At 35.1% G+C, this 15818-nt stretch overlaps 1 long non-coding RNA gene across 1 annotated transcript; it reads left to right on the forward strand.

Annotated features, from left to right (window-relative positions):
• The first annotated feature begins 2835 nt into the window (after positions 1 to 2835).
• LOC136036423 (uncharacterized) lies at positions 2836 to 15213 on the forward strand. The gene is made up of 3 exons (XR_010619724.1): positions 2836 to 3120; positions 9712 to 9785; positions 14639 to 15213. It is a non-coding gene; the product is annotated as an uncharacterized LOC136036423 (long non-coding RNA).
• Positions 15214 to 15818: the final 605 nt, after the last annotated feature.

A 15818-nucleotide genomic window follows, 5' to 3' on the forward strand; every position in this document is an offset into this window, starting at 1 on the left:
TTGCTCAGCAACTTTCCTAGACCGTATAAAGATTCTGAACTACAGTTGAACCACTCAATCAAGCATGGGTGCCCGCCAAAAGTTTTATAGAGGGAGGGAACCAGAGTAGCAATGGTGGGGAGAGAAGGAGGAAGGGAATGCATTTGAAGACAAAAGGTTAAATTCAAAATAAAATTGTCAAGGAAAAAAAAGTATTTAATTTTGCATGCCAAATGAAGCGAAATTCAATACATTTTTCAATGGCAAAGATTCCTGGGAAGAACATCAACTCTTTTAATCGGTGCTTTAAGGTGATTGTATTATACTGCCAAAACTCAAGAAGTGAAGTTAGGTTAATCCTAATGAAAAATACCAAAACATGATGAAAATATAATACTTCAGAAGAAAATTTGGGCAATATGTTTGCACATAAGGGGGTGGGAGTAACTTAACCCAAACTAACCTTACCCCCCCTCTCTAATGTTAAAAGATTTAGCCTAAACTGTATGATTCCAATGTATTCTGTCACCCGTCAATTCACTGAGTCTAAGCTAATTGTTTCTTAATACAGACAGATATAACCAAAGAACGAAGGCAGCACTGAACGAAAGGGAATTGTTGGGGAACTGATTTTTGTTTGAGAATACAGATTTTTGGGAAAACCCTTACTATTCCGGGATAGCGGAAGCACTGGTATTTTCAGACAAAATCTGCCAAAAAATTTAACTAGGCCATGAAAACGGCCTAGTAGCATTGCAACTATGCCACCCTATTTTTTGCAAGGCAGAGTACAACTTGTGTTTTGACAGCTTTTCTTTGAGCAAAAATTATTCTTATAAGTAAAAATGGTATTTTCAGACAAAAAATACCAACAAGTTTGAAAACTGTCAAGTAGCATTGCTACTTTGCTACCCCACTTTTTAAACCTACCCCACTTTTTGAACGGCGGCAGGGATCTTTAGATCTTTAGTCTAACGCTCTCCCAACATATTCTGTTCAGTATTGATTATTTATCTCAGTGACACATTACATTTATTAAGGATTGACGATTGAATTTGAACATATACGTTAAAAAATAGAGGACACTGCTAGTAATCTCTGAATATTGCATGAATCATTTTTGCAGCGTATGAGCCCCTCTGCTCAACTACACTTGAAGTATTTCACCTAGTTTTCCAACCCGTGTTTCTAACTTTAATCCCTAGGCATAATCGGCTATTTCAAAGAACTATTTCCTTAAATTACTCCTTCCATCATCTACATTATCCAATGTAGACTTTCTAGTTTTATATTCATCTCTGTCTGAATAAATCTCTGTCAGAAGTTCATCCTGGAGTCTACCAACGTCCTAGATTTCTTGAAGATAGTTACCCTTCCGCAATTTCAGCTTTAAATTAACTCTAGACACTACTAGATAGCGATCTTTAACATCAATGACGGAACACTTATATACCCTAGTATATTTAATCAATACAGGCAGTTTTTGGTTTACAGTATACGTAGTCAGTAAGTTTAGCTGTCTTACCACCATGTGAATACCATGTGAACTTATGAGTCATTTTCCGACCAAATGCTGTGTTGGTTATTGCTAGATTGTATACAATTACAGCAGTCTGTAACCGCTTCTGTTTTCTTTGCCTATAGCAAATTTGCCTAGGCTTGGATACCATCTATCCCTATTTATTCCAACCTGGGCTTTAAAATCTCCTAAAAAAAACACTATATGTTTGCCTGGGACCCTGTTTATTTGTTCCTTTAGCTGTAAGTAAAATTCATCTGTCTCACTGCTATTTCCATCAGTGGAACAAATACAGAACTAGGGGAGCACCAGCATAAGAAAATAAAGAGGGAAGCTAGCGGGATATTTTGGTTATTTTTTCCATAACGAAGGTACAAAGGTTTTCCAATATCTGGAGGTGCAGCCTTGAACGAGAGACAAGGAAGAACCAGTCTTGAAAACGGGTCAAGGAGATAAGAATCTGGATGAGAAGTCTCATCGGAAAATGTGCTCTCTGCGAGGGTTTTTTGTTGTATTTTTTAAACAACTGGAGTCACAACATACCTTTCCTGTACTCAAACGTTTCTAACCTGTTTCTTTTTAGAAGAAAAGAACATAGAACTTTACCTTCATTGAAAATTATTTGCATGGCTCTTTTTGTGTAGATTCAATTTTATCTGACTCTTCCCTGGAAACGGAATGATGCCTAACTGGACCAGTATATTTGAGAAGAGGGAGAGCCAAGGAAATATAAATCCTTAAAGAGTGGAAAGGGGGATTCCAAATTTACCTAGAAGCTTGAGCAGAGAGATATTGGCAGGAGCTTTATGGTTGAAATTTTTAACATGAATAGGCTACCCCACTTTAAATTAGAAGAAATCGAGACGCCAAGTAATTCAAAAGAGTACACACAAATTTCAGGAGAGATAGAATAAAGAAAATGGCGCGGGGATTTAAGGAAACAAATTGATATTATCATGAATTCAGGGGGACTTACTTTCATGCCCAAAAACGAGGTATCATGTGCAATGTCATTGATGATGGTCATAAGGTCACTCATTAAATTCCTATAGCAAGTTTCAACGACCATAAGGTCATCGCTATTTTTCTATACGTCGTGAAATTTATGAGCCAGGCTGTTAATCATGACTCAGAAAAAAGGATGGCCTAGGATAATTGTGGACAGGGAGAGGATTGGAAAAATGATTCATGTATTTAACTACTTGTGATCTATTTGATAAGGGACAATTATATGCAGTGACAAATTTTCCACCTAATGCATTGTGATTACAATTTTTATGTATTTCGGGATTGTCAAATTTTGACTGATATTTTTAATTTCTAGGTATTGCTTGATATTACTGTTTGACAGTACATTCCAATTTCTTGGCATTTTTGGATAGAGTGTGTCTGAGAGTGTATTTTAATTTCTAGGTATTTCTTAATAATTACGGTATATTTCTAGGTATTTTTGGGAATCGAGCACGATGGTAATTCTGGCTACTCAGTTCTTGATGGTACTTTTTCGACAATGGAGCCAGTAGATACTATGGCCATACATGAACAAGACAACGAAAAATTCATTGCTGTTGGACTAAGCAAAGAATGTATGATATGTAAAATTTCTAGAAGGAAGAAACAAGGTACGAATAAAAAGTCAAAAATGCAAAAAGTTTGATGTAGGTACTATATTATAATAGGGCCGTTTTATTATAATAGGGTCTTTTTATTATAATTGGGCTTTTTTTTATATTTGGGCCTTTTTATTATAATAGGGCCTTTTTATTGTAATCGGGTCTTTTATTATAATATGTCGTTTTATTGTAATAGGTTATTTTTATTATATGTGGAGCTTTCATTATAATAGTTTTTTTTTATTTTAATAGGGCTTTGTTTTTATTATAATAGGGCTTTGTTTTTATTATAATTGGGATTGCTGTTACAATGGGGTCTTTTTATTAATATGGGGCCTTTTCATTATAATTTAACGAGCTTTTCAACAAATTAATATTAATGTCTTTGCTTGGAAATTTTGCCAAGGGTGGCAATTTCCTAATGTAAAGATGTTATGGTAATAGACTATGGAACTTCGAAAATTTAAATGTTTTTCTAGATAATAATATCTTCATTAAAGTTTTTTTTTTCTTGGCAAGTTTTCGGTATGTTATTTTCTGGAATCTTGCGATTTGACTGTTTCAACGAAAGGCAACAATTTTCCTATCATTCGATAGCTGAGATTTCGATTAATCCATCTAGTGAATTGAATGTTTGAAATTCTCTTTATTTTTGTCTTAAATTGAAAAATACGTTGAAAACATGGGAAAATAGGAAAGTCTTACTATCTTTTTATAAAGCAAGTCTATATCTTAGCAACTTTTTCTCTAAGACCAAGTCTAAGTAATATCAAAATTTTGCTCGGTCCATGGATAGATGTGAAACAGATAAATCTGATGATATATCGACCTATCGCCACATGCTACGTCTACAGACTTGTGTAGAAATGCACATGTCACAGGAAATACATCCGTTCTTTCCACATTGTATCGTACTGATGTTGTTCTGTATACTTCTTATGGCTATGTCCTCTGGTCTAGTAATATTTATCCAAATTTTAAAATAGTGCGGCTTCTTCGTCTTCTTCTAATTGTTCTGTAATGCTGTGTTTTGTAATGTTTGGGCACCGTAAAGATAGGCTTAGCTAAGAAAAAAGTGTTACGGGAGCTGTGCTTTGGTTTCCACAGTAACGTGATCTAGAAAATGCGATTGGTGCTACAGTTGAAGAAATCATTAATGCTAAACGTTGGTCAGATTTTGCGATGATCAAGCTGTTATTTTTTACTATTGATATTACTATGATTCATGTATTGCATTTTTGCTATTTTTGTTCGTGCCAGTCATTCAGTCGACAGGTGTGTAACAAGAGGGGCGGATAATTTTACTGTTCAGTGTTGAGACACCACACGTGCAGGTTTTAGAATTGGGTATTTATTTTGACCTATTTAAAATTATGTATTGTCCTTTTTTGCCAACTGTCTTGGGCTAAATGTTAAGTAGGTCTCAGCGGTTGGCATGGGAGGATGCCATAAGGAAAGATTTAAGGGAAACATTTACTTCCTGGGAGTGTGTAAAGAGAGAGGCCTTAAATAGATTAGGATGGAGGCGGAGCGTTTGTAGCAGTGTTAACCATAATCATTGTTAACCATTCGAATCTTTTGAACCGCATTTATGGTGTCAAGTAAAGAATTCACCACGATTAGACCGGGACAGTTATCATGATGCTGTTGATGAAGTCTTCTCGAAATTCGAATCTCAAAAATTAGAGTTGAAAGTTGTTCAACAGGAAAAAACTGCCCTAAAGAAACTGGGTAATATCAAGGAAGTTCAAGAAAAGCGAGTTCGTAGTCTTCAAGTCCAGGCTTAAGATAATGAAGTCAAAGCCAGACTTATAGAGATGAATGCTGATTCTGTCGAAAGGGCCATGAAAATGCGTTCTTAACTTGCTTTGCAAAAGTCTTGGGAAGACATTGATGATGTTGTCAAATTGTCAGCTGCTCAAGGTGAAACAGTTGCCAAACTATTAAAAGTATTAAAACAATAAACTAACCAAATAACAATGCTGCTTAGTATTACTTATGCAGACGAGGATGATGATGGAAAACTTTTGGAGGTTGACAATAATATTGGAATTTCTACCACAGCAAATGCAATAAAGTATTACGATATGAAACCAACTGCTTCTAAGAAAGAGGAAAAGACAGTTTGAAGCTTCAACAAAGGCTTTTAAGAGCGCTGAGGAAAAGACATAGCAAACGCTTTGGGAAGTTGTCACTACTTCCACTATTCAAAAGGCTAGGTATATCTTCTGGTTTGAATAGTTTTTCTGGTGCATTACCTCTGATGGATGTCTTATTGCTGGTGGAAGGGATCAACTACAGAATGAACTAGTGGTGGAAAGACATTTGAAGCGAGTTTATATTTATTTTCACGCTGATATTCACGGAGACAGCAGCATCGCTGTGAAAAATCCCAGTGGTCTGCCACTGCCTCCTAGAACCATTCAGGAAGCTGCTTTGATGTCTGTTTGTTATAGTGTTGCTTGGGAGGCTGAGTTCATAGCCAGCTCTTGACGGGTGTATTGGTGTCAAGTAAGTAAAACGACTCTGGTTGATGAATATCATACAACAGGCAGTTTTATGATCCGAGGCAAAAAGAATTTTGTCCCACCTTGACCGTTCGTCATCGGGTTTGGTGTCATGTTTCAATTGGAAGCCACTTGTATCCAAAGGCATCGCCTAGATTGGAAACTTCAAAAGGAAGGACAAGCTGACAGTAAAAACTTTCAGGTTGAGTCAGATGAAAAGGTTGCCTTTTCTGATAGTGAAGATGAAGAAAAAGAGAAAAGTGTCTTTCCAGGCACTGTTGTCAGACTAAATGAATCTGACAACATAAATGAGATTGAACATCAAATAAAAGGGGTGGGTAATAACGATGATCAAGTTATCATTAGTGGCCAACTTCTGGGTGAGCGAAAAAAATCTGCCGTGGAAATAAAAGCGACGTCACAGAAAGGGCTAGAAGAGGATAATTTAAACAAGGAGGGATCTTCAAAGAGAAGGCAGCATGGGAAAATGAAGAAAATGAAAGAAAAATATGGATATCAAGTTGAGGACGAAAGGGTGCTTCAAATCCAGTTACTGCAGCCTTTTGGAACTAAACAAGAAAAAAAAGGGTGGAAAGAAGAACAAACTTGAAATTCAGTCTAAAAGGAAACCTTTCAGCAAGCAAATGAATGTAAGCCATGCTGAGATAAAAGTAGATATAGAGATTCAGAGAGAAGAACTACTTTAGAAAACAAAAGTAAAATAAACAAATGAAAAGGTTGAAGATAATGAATGAAAGACTCGATCGAGAGGCTTGGTCAGACTATTGTTTCAGAAGAAAAAAAAGTTCTAAACCTGAGGAAGCTGTTTTGAAGCCTGACACTGACGATAAAAAAGAAGAGGAGAGCAGAGTGAAGAGTGAATCCGACGATGTTTTTAAATATCGGAAGAAGAGATTGACTGGGTGCTAGAAAATGCCCTAATGCAACACAAGTGTGCCCAAATTGGGAAAAATCTGTCCTTGACCGACTTAGATTATGGTGACGATGTTGGACTCCTCTCTGACCCTGAACATGCTCAAAAGATCCTAGATGATATTATCGAATCGTCAAGTCAAATTGGACTTAAAGTAAGCGATGAGAAAACTAAATTTATGGCCATGAATCATCGACCCAAATATCCTTGAGTGTGAACTTACCTCAGCTAGAAAGGGTTGAGTGCAATAAAGTCCCAGGTGCTGAATTCATTACTAAGGATTCTGAATATGATTTAAAAAAAAAGGGAAAATACGTACCGATTATAGGATAGGAGGCTTCAAAAAGATTGGGATTGAGGATGGGTGTGCGTTGCTGTGTAGGCCTCAGGGGCCTTGGTGCTACAGGGAGCTGTTGGTAGTAGTAGTTGTAAGAGTATGCCTCTGGATATGACCCGCGTAGGTTTTTTTTTTCCACGGTATACTATAATAAAGCAAGTTTTCCCTTAAAAATAATCGACATAATAGTTACATTTCCCGGGTAGATTCCCCCACACTCCCCTGGATAATTTCAAATGTTGGTTAGAAGAGAACTCGGAAGTTCTACTCACTTGTTTAGTCAGAGGCAATGCCATAGCCTTGCCTATAGTAAAGAGCCATAAGGGTTCAACGTATTGCTATTGATTTATTTGTTTTTTCCCCAGAGTCACTTCAAATGGAAGGGGTGGTCGCATATACTTTGGAGGGAGCTCGTTCAAGTGGAAATTGAAAGTTCCAGGGCCCTTTTTAAGATTCAAAATTTATCGGAGGGTAGCTAGTCCTCTCTCACGCCGTTTTCACGGTAGTTAGGGAGGGGGAAGAGGACTCAAAGGGTGCATTATATTACCAAAACATCATAACTATCATTGAGATTTCAAGTAAATATGGAATTACTTCTAAGGAAGGGACGGGGAGGTTAGGTGGGAGGATCTTTCCATGGGGGAAGAGAAATATCCATGAGGAGGGCGCCGGATTTCCCGGCATTATTTAAAAAACGATCAGAAATTAAATTTAAAAAAATAAGTTTTTTCAACTGAAAGTAAGGAGCAGCATTATGAATTGAAACGAACAGAAATTACTACGTATATGAGGGGGTTCGCCCCCTCGTCAATACCTCGCTCTTTACGCTAAAGTATGTTTAGTACTTTCAAAAGAACTATTTGTTCTAATTAAACGGCCTTTGTGATTCAGGAGTCATTCTTCAAAAATTGGAACGAAATTCGAACTTTAGCGTAAGCAGTGAGGTATTGACGATGGGGCGAACGCCCTCATATACGTAATAATTTCTGTTCGTTTTAAATTTTAATGTTGCTCCTTACTTTCAGTTGAAAAAAAACTTGTTTTGTCTTTAGTTCTGTATAGGAGGGGCCTCCTTCTTCTCCTCCAACTCCTCCTCATTGTCGTAGAAACTTGGGAGGATGCTCATTCGATCGGAAATTGAGAGTTCTAGTCTATTTCTAAGATTCAAAGTGATCGTGGGGGAGGGGGCCGCCAGTCCCCCCCCTACACCCGTTTTCACTGTAGTTAGGGAGGAGGCAGGTAACTCAAAGGGTGCATTTATTGCCAAAACATCATAAGCATCATTGATTTTTCAAGTAAATACAGAATCAGTTATAAGTAAGGGGCGGGAAGGAAATGTAGGAATTGATATTTAATTCCTCTTGATTTCTGGGAATATTTCTTTTCTACGCTGCTATTTTGAAAGTAAAGATTAACAGTAACCCCAAAATCAGCAGAATTTTTTTCTGTATAAGAGGGACCCTTTCTCATCCCCAACCCCTCCTGTTGGTCATAGAAACTTTGGAGGATGCTCATTCGATCGGAAATTGAAAAATCCCCCCCCCCAGTAAAATTTTCTTTCAGGCGGTTCAGCCTGAAAAATTTGTCTTAATATACTTTCAATTGAAAAAGACTTTAATTTCTAATCTTTTTCTTGATCACTCCGGAAATCTCCCCTTCAAGGGACATTTTTTCCGGAAATCCAAACATGCTGAAACTAGCCCCCGGACAATTCCCCGCGGAACATCTCCAAATACAATATTGAGTTGAAAAAGAGAAAGTAAGGCAATTAAAAAGAATTTCGTATAGGAATCCTATCAAATCCCTTCAGTGCAAATTTTCCATGTAAAGTTCTTCCCCTGGAGTTCTTCTCTCTGCAGAAAATTTGTGAACGAGGGGCAAATTTATTACTTACAGACCTCTCCCCATAGACTGTGGGGGTCATGTTACCCCTAAAGACGAAGTTAGTGGATCTTTCAATTGTGCTAAACAAAATGACTATCTCAAAATTTTAATCAGATAATTTTGGGGAAAAGGGGTGTGAGAGGGGGTTAGTTGTCCTCCAATCTTTTTGGTCACTTAAAAAGGGGCACTAGGGGTTTTAATTTCCACTGGAATACCCCCTCTTCCGATCTTATATGTCTATTATCTCGATACGGTCACCCCTGGGAAAAACAAATGAACATGCATCCTTGATCTTTCTTATGGCAAAAAATGCAAAATTCCACATTTTTGTATATAGGAACTTGAGACTTGTACAGTATGATTTTCTGATATATTGAATGTGATGGTTTGATTTTAATTAAGATTCCTTGAGTTGAAAAGGTATTTTGCGCCCCCTTTTTCAAAACTGCGGCAAATTTTCCGCAGGGTTGTAACTTTTAATGAGTAATATCAAACTTGATGAAGCTTATGCATTTGGAATCAGCATAATAAGCTGATTCTTTTGATGTACTATTATCAAAACTACAAATTCTAGAGTTTTGGTACCTACTGAGCCGAGTCACTCCTTACTTACAGTTCTTTATCACTAACTATTTGATATGAATGCATGTGCACTTTGTTTCTTATGGGTTTTGATGTGCAGAATGTTTTGTAAGTATTCGTTAGAATAAACAGACTTTTTAGTACCTTTTAGAAAAGACTTAGTTATATTGACTTTTGAGAATTTATTTGCTGTCCAATTACAAAAAATTATCTGCTGTCCAATGGAATCTTGTTTTTCTAGTACTTAAAAACGTTTATAATGCAAATTTTGAGGGAACTCTCGTGTAGATTGGACTTTGTGAGGTTGGTTTCCGAAAGAATTTCCATAAAGCGTTTTTTTTTCTTTCTATGAGTAGCAGACTCATTGGCCAATGGAATTGAAGACATTTCTCCAATACTCCGCTGTTACAATTAGTTCTGAAGTGGTGTGGTGAGTTTTGAAGCTTTGTTAAATGACTTTTTTAACCCTAGACTTTCTATTACCCTAGGCTAATGACTTTCTTAACCCTCGAGCTCTTAGTCTCGGTAAATTATTATTTCTATAGTTTTTCTATAATTTTCGTTATTTCTATAATATAACCGATAACATACCCTAGAGCTCTTAGTCTTAGTAGATTGTTATTTCTATAATTTTTCTATCATCTTTATTATTTCTACAACATAATCTAACATAACCTATTTATTACATACCCTAGAGCTCTTAGTCTTGGTAGATTATTATTTCTATATTTTTTCTATAATCTTTATTATTTCTATATTATACCCTAACATGATCTATAACATACCCTAGAGTTTTTTGTCTTGGGAGTTTATCATTTCTGTAATTTTTCTATAATCTTTATTATTTCTATAACATACCCCAACATAACCATGACAGACCCTAGAGCTCTTCGTCTTGGTTGATTATTATCTTTATAATTTTTTTTATAATCTTTATTATTTCTATAACATAACCTATAACATAACATAGAGCTCTTAGTCTTGGTAGATTATTATTTCTATAATTTTGTCATATTAATTTCAAAGAATTATAATATTTCTTTGTACTGTTCCTGTTGTTTACTCCTACCTATTAAGGTTCCAACATATAAAACCGGGGAATTAATTTTATTCGGGTATAGTTGAGCACACCCCTCCTGCTTTCCATAAAAAAGGAACTCTTCACACCCTGGGATCAATTTCTAGTTGTACAAAAACGATCAAATCAGAATCGACTTGGTCAAGCATAAATTTGTCTCGATTAACCTTAAGAGTATCTAGTTATTAGTATTAAATTTAGTGTTCAGAAAGTCAGTTTAATTTTCAAACTATAATCTGGGATATTTATGGAAGGGTGGAAATAAACATACAGGTAAGCAAGGGGGAGGATTTCCCTTTTTACGATCTTTTACGATCCAAATGACTCTTCTTTCTGTGTGTGTGTGGGGGGCGGGAGGAATTGGTCTCCTAATGATAGACTTCTGATGTATTCTGGATCAGTCCTATTCAGGAGAAAGTTCTTTTAACCCCTTGCCCGCAAGGGATAGACCTATGTGTGCTTGTGGAAAGTCTTTTTTATGAAAACTTAATTTATTGTCTTTGAATTCAGTTTTCTCAGTTTGAGGTTTAAAATAAAAATGTAATCATACCCCGGCTCCATCCATTCAAATGCACTTACAACAAGACTGCACCTCATAATATTCTATGACTAGTTTCAAAAATTATAACATATGTCTCTTTGATCATGGGTACAAACTAGTTAGAACCTTAGGAAGGAAGGCTAGCGGATTTGTTTTTTTTTTGGGGGGGGGGGGTTACAATAAATCATAAAATATAATATTTGAAATGGTGAAGATAAAGTTGTATTTTGTTGAGGTTTTTTCCATGGATGTTTATATCCACGCCTGTACGTATAAATTTTTCCTGGGAGATAGGAGAGAAAATTTTCAAAAGAAATGAAAAACATAGGTAAATTTGCAGAAATAGAAAATTCTGTGTACAATTGTAAGAATATCCCCGATTTTGGTTCTAGAGCTCTGCTAGCCCCCTCCCCCATTCTAACCAAACTAGTAATTTGTATTGTAGTCTAAGAAAATATTTATTAGTTAAATGAACTAACAATTAAAATATTTATCTACTACTGCTACTACTAGTACTAACAACTGCTGCAGCACCATACCCCCTGAGAGCAGCGCAGCTGTGTCTGTTCCTCCACCCCAATCTGTTCTAAGCTTCGCCCTTTATCCCCTGTCACGAAGTTCCTATTTTCCTTTAAATCCTTCTTTATGGCCTCTTCCCACCTCAATTGGGGGAAAATTTTTAAAGAAAACTGCTTTTTGTTTGGTTCCAGATGGATGGCCGAAAAGAATGATATTTGAGAATATGTCATCCTTCGTCCATAAGACATGTCATAACCATCTCCATTTTTCTTTGATTTCCCTAGAAAGTCAGATAGGAGGATAGGACCATATTTTTCGTACATCTTGTTACTTGACGTACGGTCAGTAAAACAGATATCTGGAACTATTAATAGACAATTCCTCTGGAAACATTTAACTAATCTTTCTCTCCCTTTCGAAGGAAAGAGCTATACTTAGTAGCGGTTCTGGCCCCTCTTGCGCCTGGGGCAAAATACTGACTAGTGCACCTCGAAAAACGTTTATTGTCAAAATTACTTTCTATTTGTAAATTAATTGGTAATTCTTTAATTAGTGTTGATTATTTTAATTATTATTATCTGGTCAATTTTAGTATTATTAATTCTTTTAATTTATTAACTGTTCCTTCTTTTTTCTTTTATTAAAAGAAAAATCTAAAGTTACAAAATGATGATTAATCAGTATTATTATAGCTTATTAGATTATTAATTTGAAATTTTGCGCCCCTAAATTTATTGCGCCTGATGCAAGTGCCGACTCTGTCCCTTTCCTAAAACCGCCTTTGGCTACGCATTGCCAATATCATTACCATAGCTTCCAAAGCTCTAATCTTGGATTTCCTATTCATTCACACTTTATTCAATTCCGGAAAAACGCCCCGAGGCTGAGCACTTCCTCAAATAAAAAAAAAAACTTTCAAAATAATAGTCACTAACTGGAATTATAACAAATTATTAAGATTTTAGTTAACTGGAATTATAATGTCGTTATTAAGATTTTATTTTAATGTAAGTGTATGTGAAATTCAATGCATGTAAAAGCAAATAGCATAAGTCAATTAGAATTAGTACAATCTTAAAATACGTGTTTTCTGTTTAATTATTGTTATTAGTATATTTTTATAAGCTTGTTACTGGTAGTCTCTTTTAATTAAGATGAATGCGAAAGTAAATGCATGTAAAAGAAAATTCCAAATGTATGTGAAAGCAAATAAAATAAGTTTGAGGTGTTTTTTATTCTAATCGTTACCAAAAGTTTATGTTATCTCATTTGTATGTAGAAGTAAATGCATGCGAAAGATAATAACATATGTCATATGAAAGTAAGCAACGTAGTTTTATTTGAAGTTCATTTTATCCAAAAGAATTTCAATTCAAATGTAATGAAAGGCAATAAATATGTAAAAAACTTGCAATAACCAACTGACTGTGGACACAGTATTTAATAAGTTTTCATTACAATAATTACATAGCAAGTTGAACTTTATAGTAGAGTAGGGTGGGTTGCCCACATTTAGCATTTAAGTTAATTAAATGTTTTTTGGACTCTGCTTTTTATTTTAATTTGAACAAAAAACGAAAAAAAGAATGCGTCGGTGAACCCACGAAAAAAAAGATTTTTCTTGATATTCAAGGTGAGGGATTGTAACTTCCCTGATTGGGGGTTTGACAATGATAGTTCCAATGATTCAGTTTTCGTTTGAACCGTCACCATTCCTGTAATTTTGGCTTTCAAAAGAAACTTTTACAATCAATTTTAAGCGAAATCATAGTTACAATTCCTGAGTAAGGTTCAAACGACCCTTTTTTCTCTTGACAGTTTTTTTTTTTTCAAAAAGTGTATTTAAATTTTCCTTTACTATAGGCTGAACTTTGTTCTTCACTCGTTTGCAGCGATTTTTGTAACTCTGGTAAAACAAACCGTTTTTTCTTTAATTTAATAGTGAATGAAACAAGGCTGCACTAAGGCTTTCAGCCTCATAAATCTGAATTGTTACGCCTTTAACTTCTTAATACAAGTGGTTTATTACTAAAACTACTTGCAAAAGGATGGGGATATTTCCCTCCCCAAGATAGGTCCTAAAGATCTGCCTGAGGGAATATGTCTGGCTGAAAAAAATAACACTTTTTTGTGCTTTGGAACCTTCACCAAAAGAAGTATCCTCATTCCCTGAATGGCTACAGCAAATCGACATTTCGGGTGTGTAAAAATGTCATCATATATGGCATTAATTTATAACAATTAAATCTTTTGTCATGGTTGCTTAAATGGCTATAAATCATAAATTTTTAAATAGATAATTTCTAAGTTTTCGAAAACTTAAAAACACATTTTAAAAAACAAATTCAAGTAAGGAAAAATCGCCATTCTAAGCTGATTCAGGAATAGAAACTGTTATCTTAATGATAAAAGTTTATTGAGAAAACTAATTTATGGAGATTCTGAAAAGTAGCCTGATACCCCTCCAAAATGGTATCCGATCAAAATGAAAACCATCATTACAATCATCGTATCCGTATACCCTTGTATGGGATACGTAAAAAAAGGGGCATTACTTCAAAAGGTTAGTTTTTTTTTTCTGAGCACTGAAGACAACTTGGCGGATGTCCTTGTCGAAATGTCTGCTTGTTTTGCTTCATTTCCTTCCTCTTCGTTTTCCCCAGTTATTTGATTTATTATTCATTTATTATTTTCTCTTCTTTGTTCATACGTCATGTATAGCCAGTGTGGACCTAGAATGTATTACTCTGTAGGGGAGAATTAAAGTAATCCGATAAAATAAAAATCATTGCTTTGTATGGAAAGCAGAAATGGATCTTGATTCATACGTCATGTATAGCCAGTGTGGGCCTAGAATATATTTACTATGTATGGTAGAATTAAGGGGATCCGATAAAATAAAAGATCACTTCTTTGTATGGAAAGCAGTAATGGATCTTGATTTTTTTTTCTGCTAGGATTGGGTGTGCCGAAACATATGTATTGGTTTTTGCATGTAACAAAAGATAATATGAAAATAAGTTTATTCCATAAAATGTCAAACAAAGTCACATAATGAAAAGCGATTAATATACTATTTACTTCTGTGTGTTTTTTTTTATTTATTTACTTATTTACTTGCCATATTTCTACTCATTGCATATAGTTGTGTGACTCGGGTGAGAATATCTCCAGATGCTACTTTTTTAGCTGTTGGTTGTGAAAATGGTTCCATCAAGATCTATTCATTCCTTGGTATGGTCCAAATTCGAGAAATATTAGCGCATAAAGAATTAATCATCGATTTAGACATTACTGAAGATGGACAGAAAATTTGCAGTGTTGCCAGAAATGGCTCAGGAACTATGTGGCAAGTGAAAGATGGCAAACGTCTAAATGATTTAGAATTACCGAAGTGCGCTAAGTACACTTTTAAGCGGGTCAAGTAAGTTTGTAAATGTAATTATTTGTGCATTTTGCTTTGATTATCAAAAGGAAGCGACGTTACGATTAAAGGTTGAAGAAACCTAGGGCTTTAATTTCTTAAATGCCTTTGAGCCCAGATTCATTGCGGGGGTACAGTCAGAGAATCGATAAAATTCCAGAGTTTTTGATTTAAAAACAAAAAACCGTGTAAGATGACAAAAGTGCCTAGATTTGATGAATCGATTTTGTTCTGGTTTCCCTCGACAGTGGAGTTTTTGAAGTGATATAGCTGGGTTTTGTCGTTCATGAAGGTTATGTTAGATTAGTTTTTATTGCGAATGTGATGACAAGATATTGATAAAAATTTAATGTTTTATCAATTTGGTTATTTTGCTGTTTTTTTTATCAAAACTCGATCTATGTTTTGATTTTTTGAATTTCAGATCAATTTTGATTTTTTGATTAACATCTGATCAGTTATATTGACCAGATTTTTAGTTGTCTATAATATTGGTTAATTTACTCATTTTATCATCTTTCTTCAACATACATATCGAGACTTTGATCACAGCAAAAAAGCGAACTTACTTGTAAAAAGTGTTGTGACTCAAGCATTTTATTCTCTTTTACGTGCTTAAAACTCCATTCGAAAAATCCAATCAGGTTTTACGTTCTTTTTGCTGGCTCAGAATAGATTTTAGCAACAACTGGTAAATACAACAACCGGTAAAAAGGTGGAATTATTTGACAACCTTTTTTGGTATGACCAATGTGATTGGATATTCGCTGTCATTAAGTAACGTAATTGTAACAATTCAAATAGTAGCGAACCGATTAAAATAGAAAGAATGAAATAAAAACCTATGCAACGAGAGTTTAACCGATGGAACGAGAGAGAAGAGAGTTGACTTGAAAATAAT

Source organism: Artemia franciscana, chromosome 15, assembly GCF_032884065.1.
Source record: "Artemia franciscana chromosome 15, ASM3288406v1, whole genome shotgun sequence".
Classification (NCBI taxonomy): domain Eukaryota; kingdom Metazoa; phylum Arthropoda; class Branchiopoda; order Anostraca; family Artemiidae; genus Artemia; species Artemia franciscana.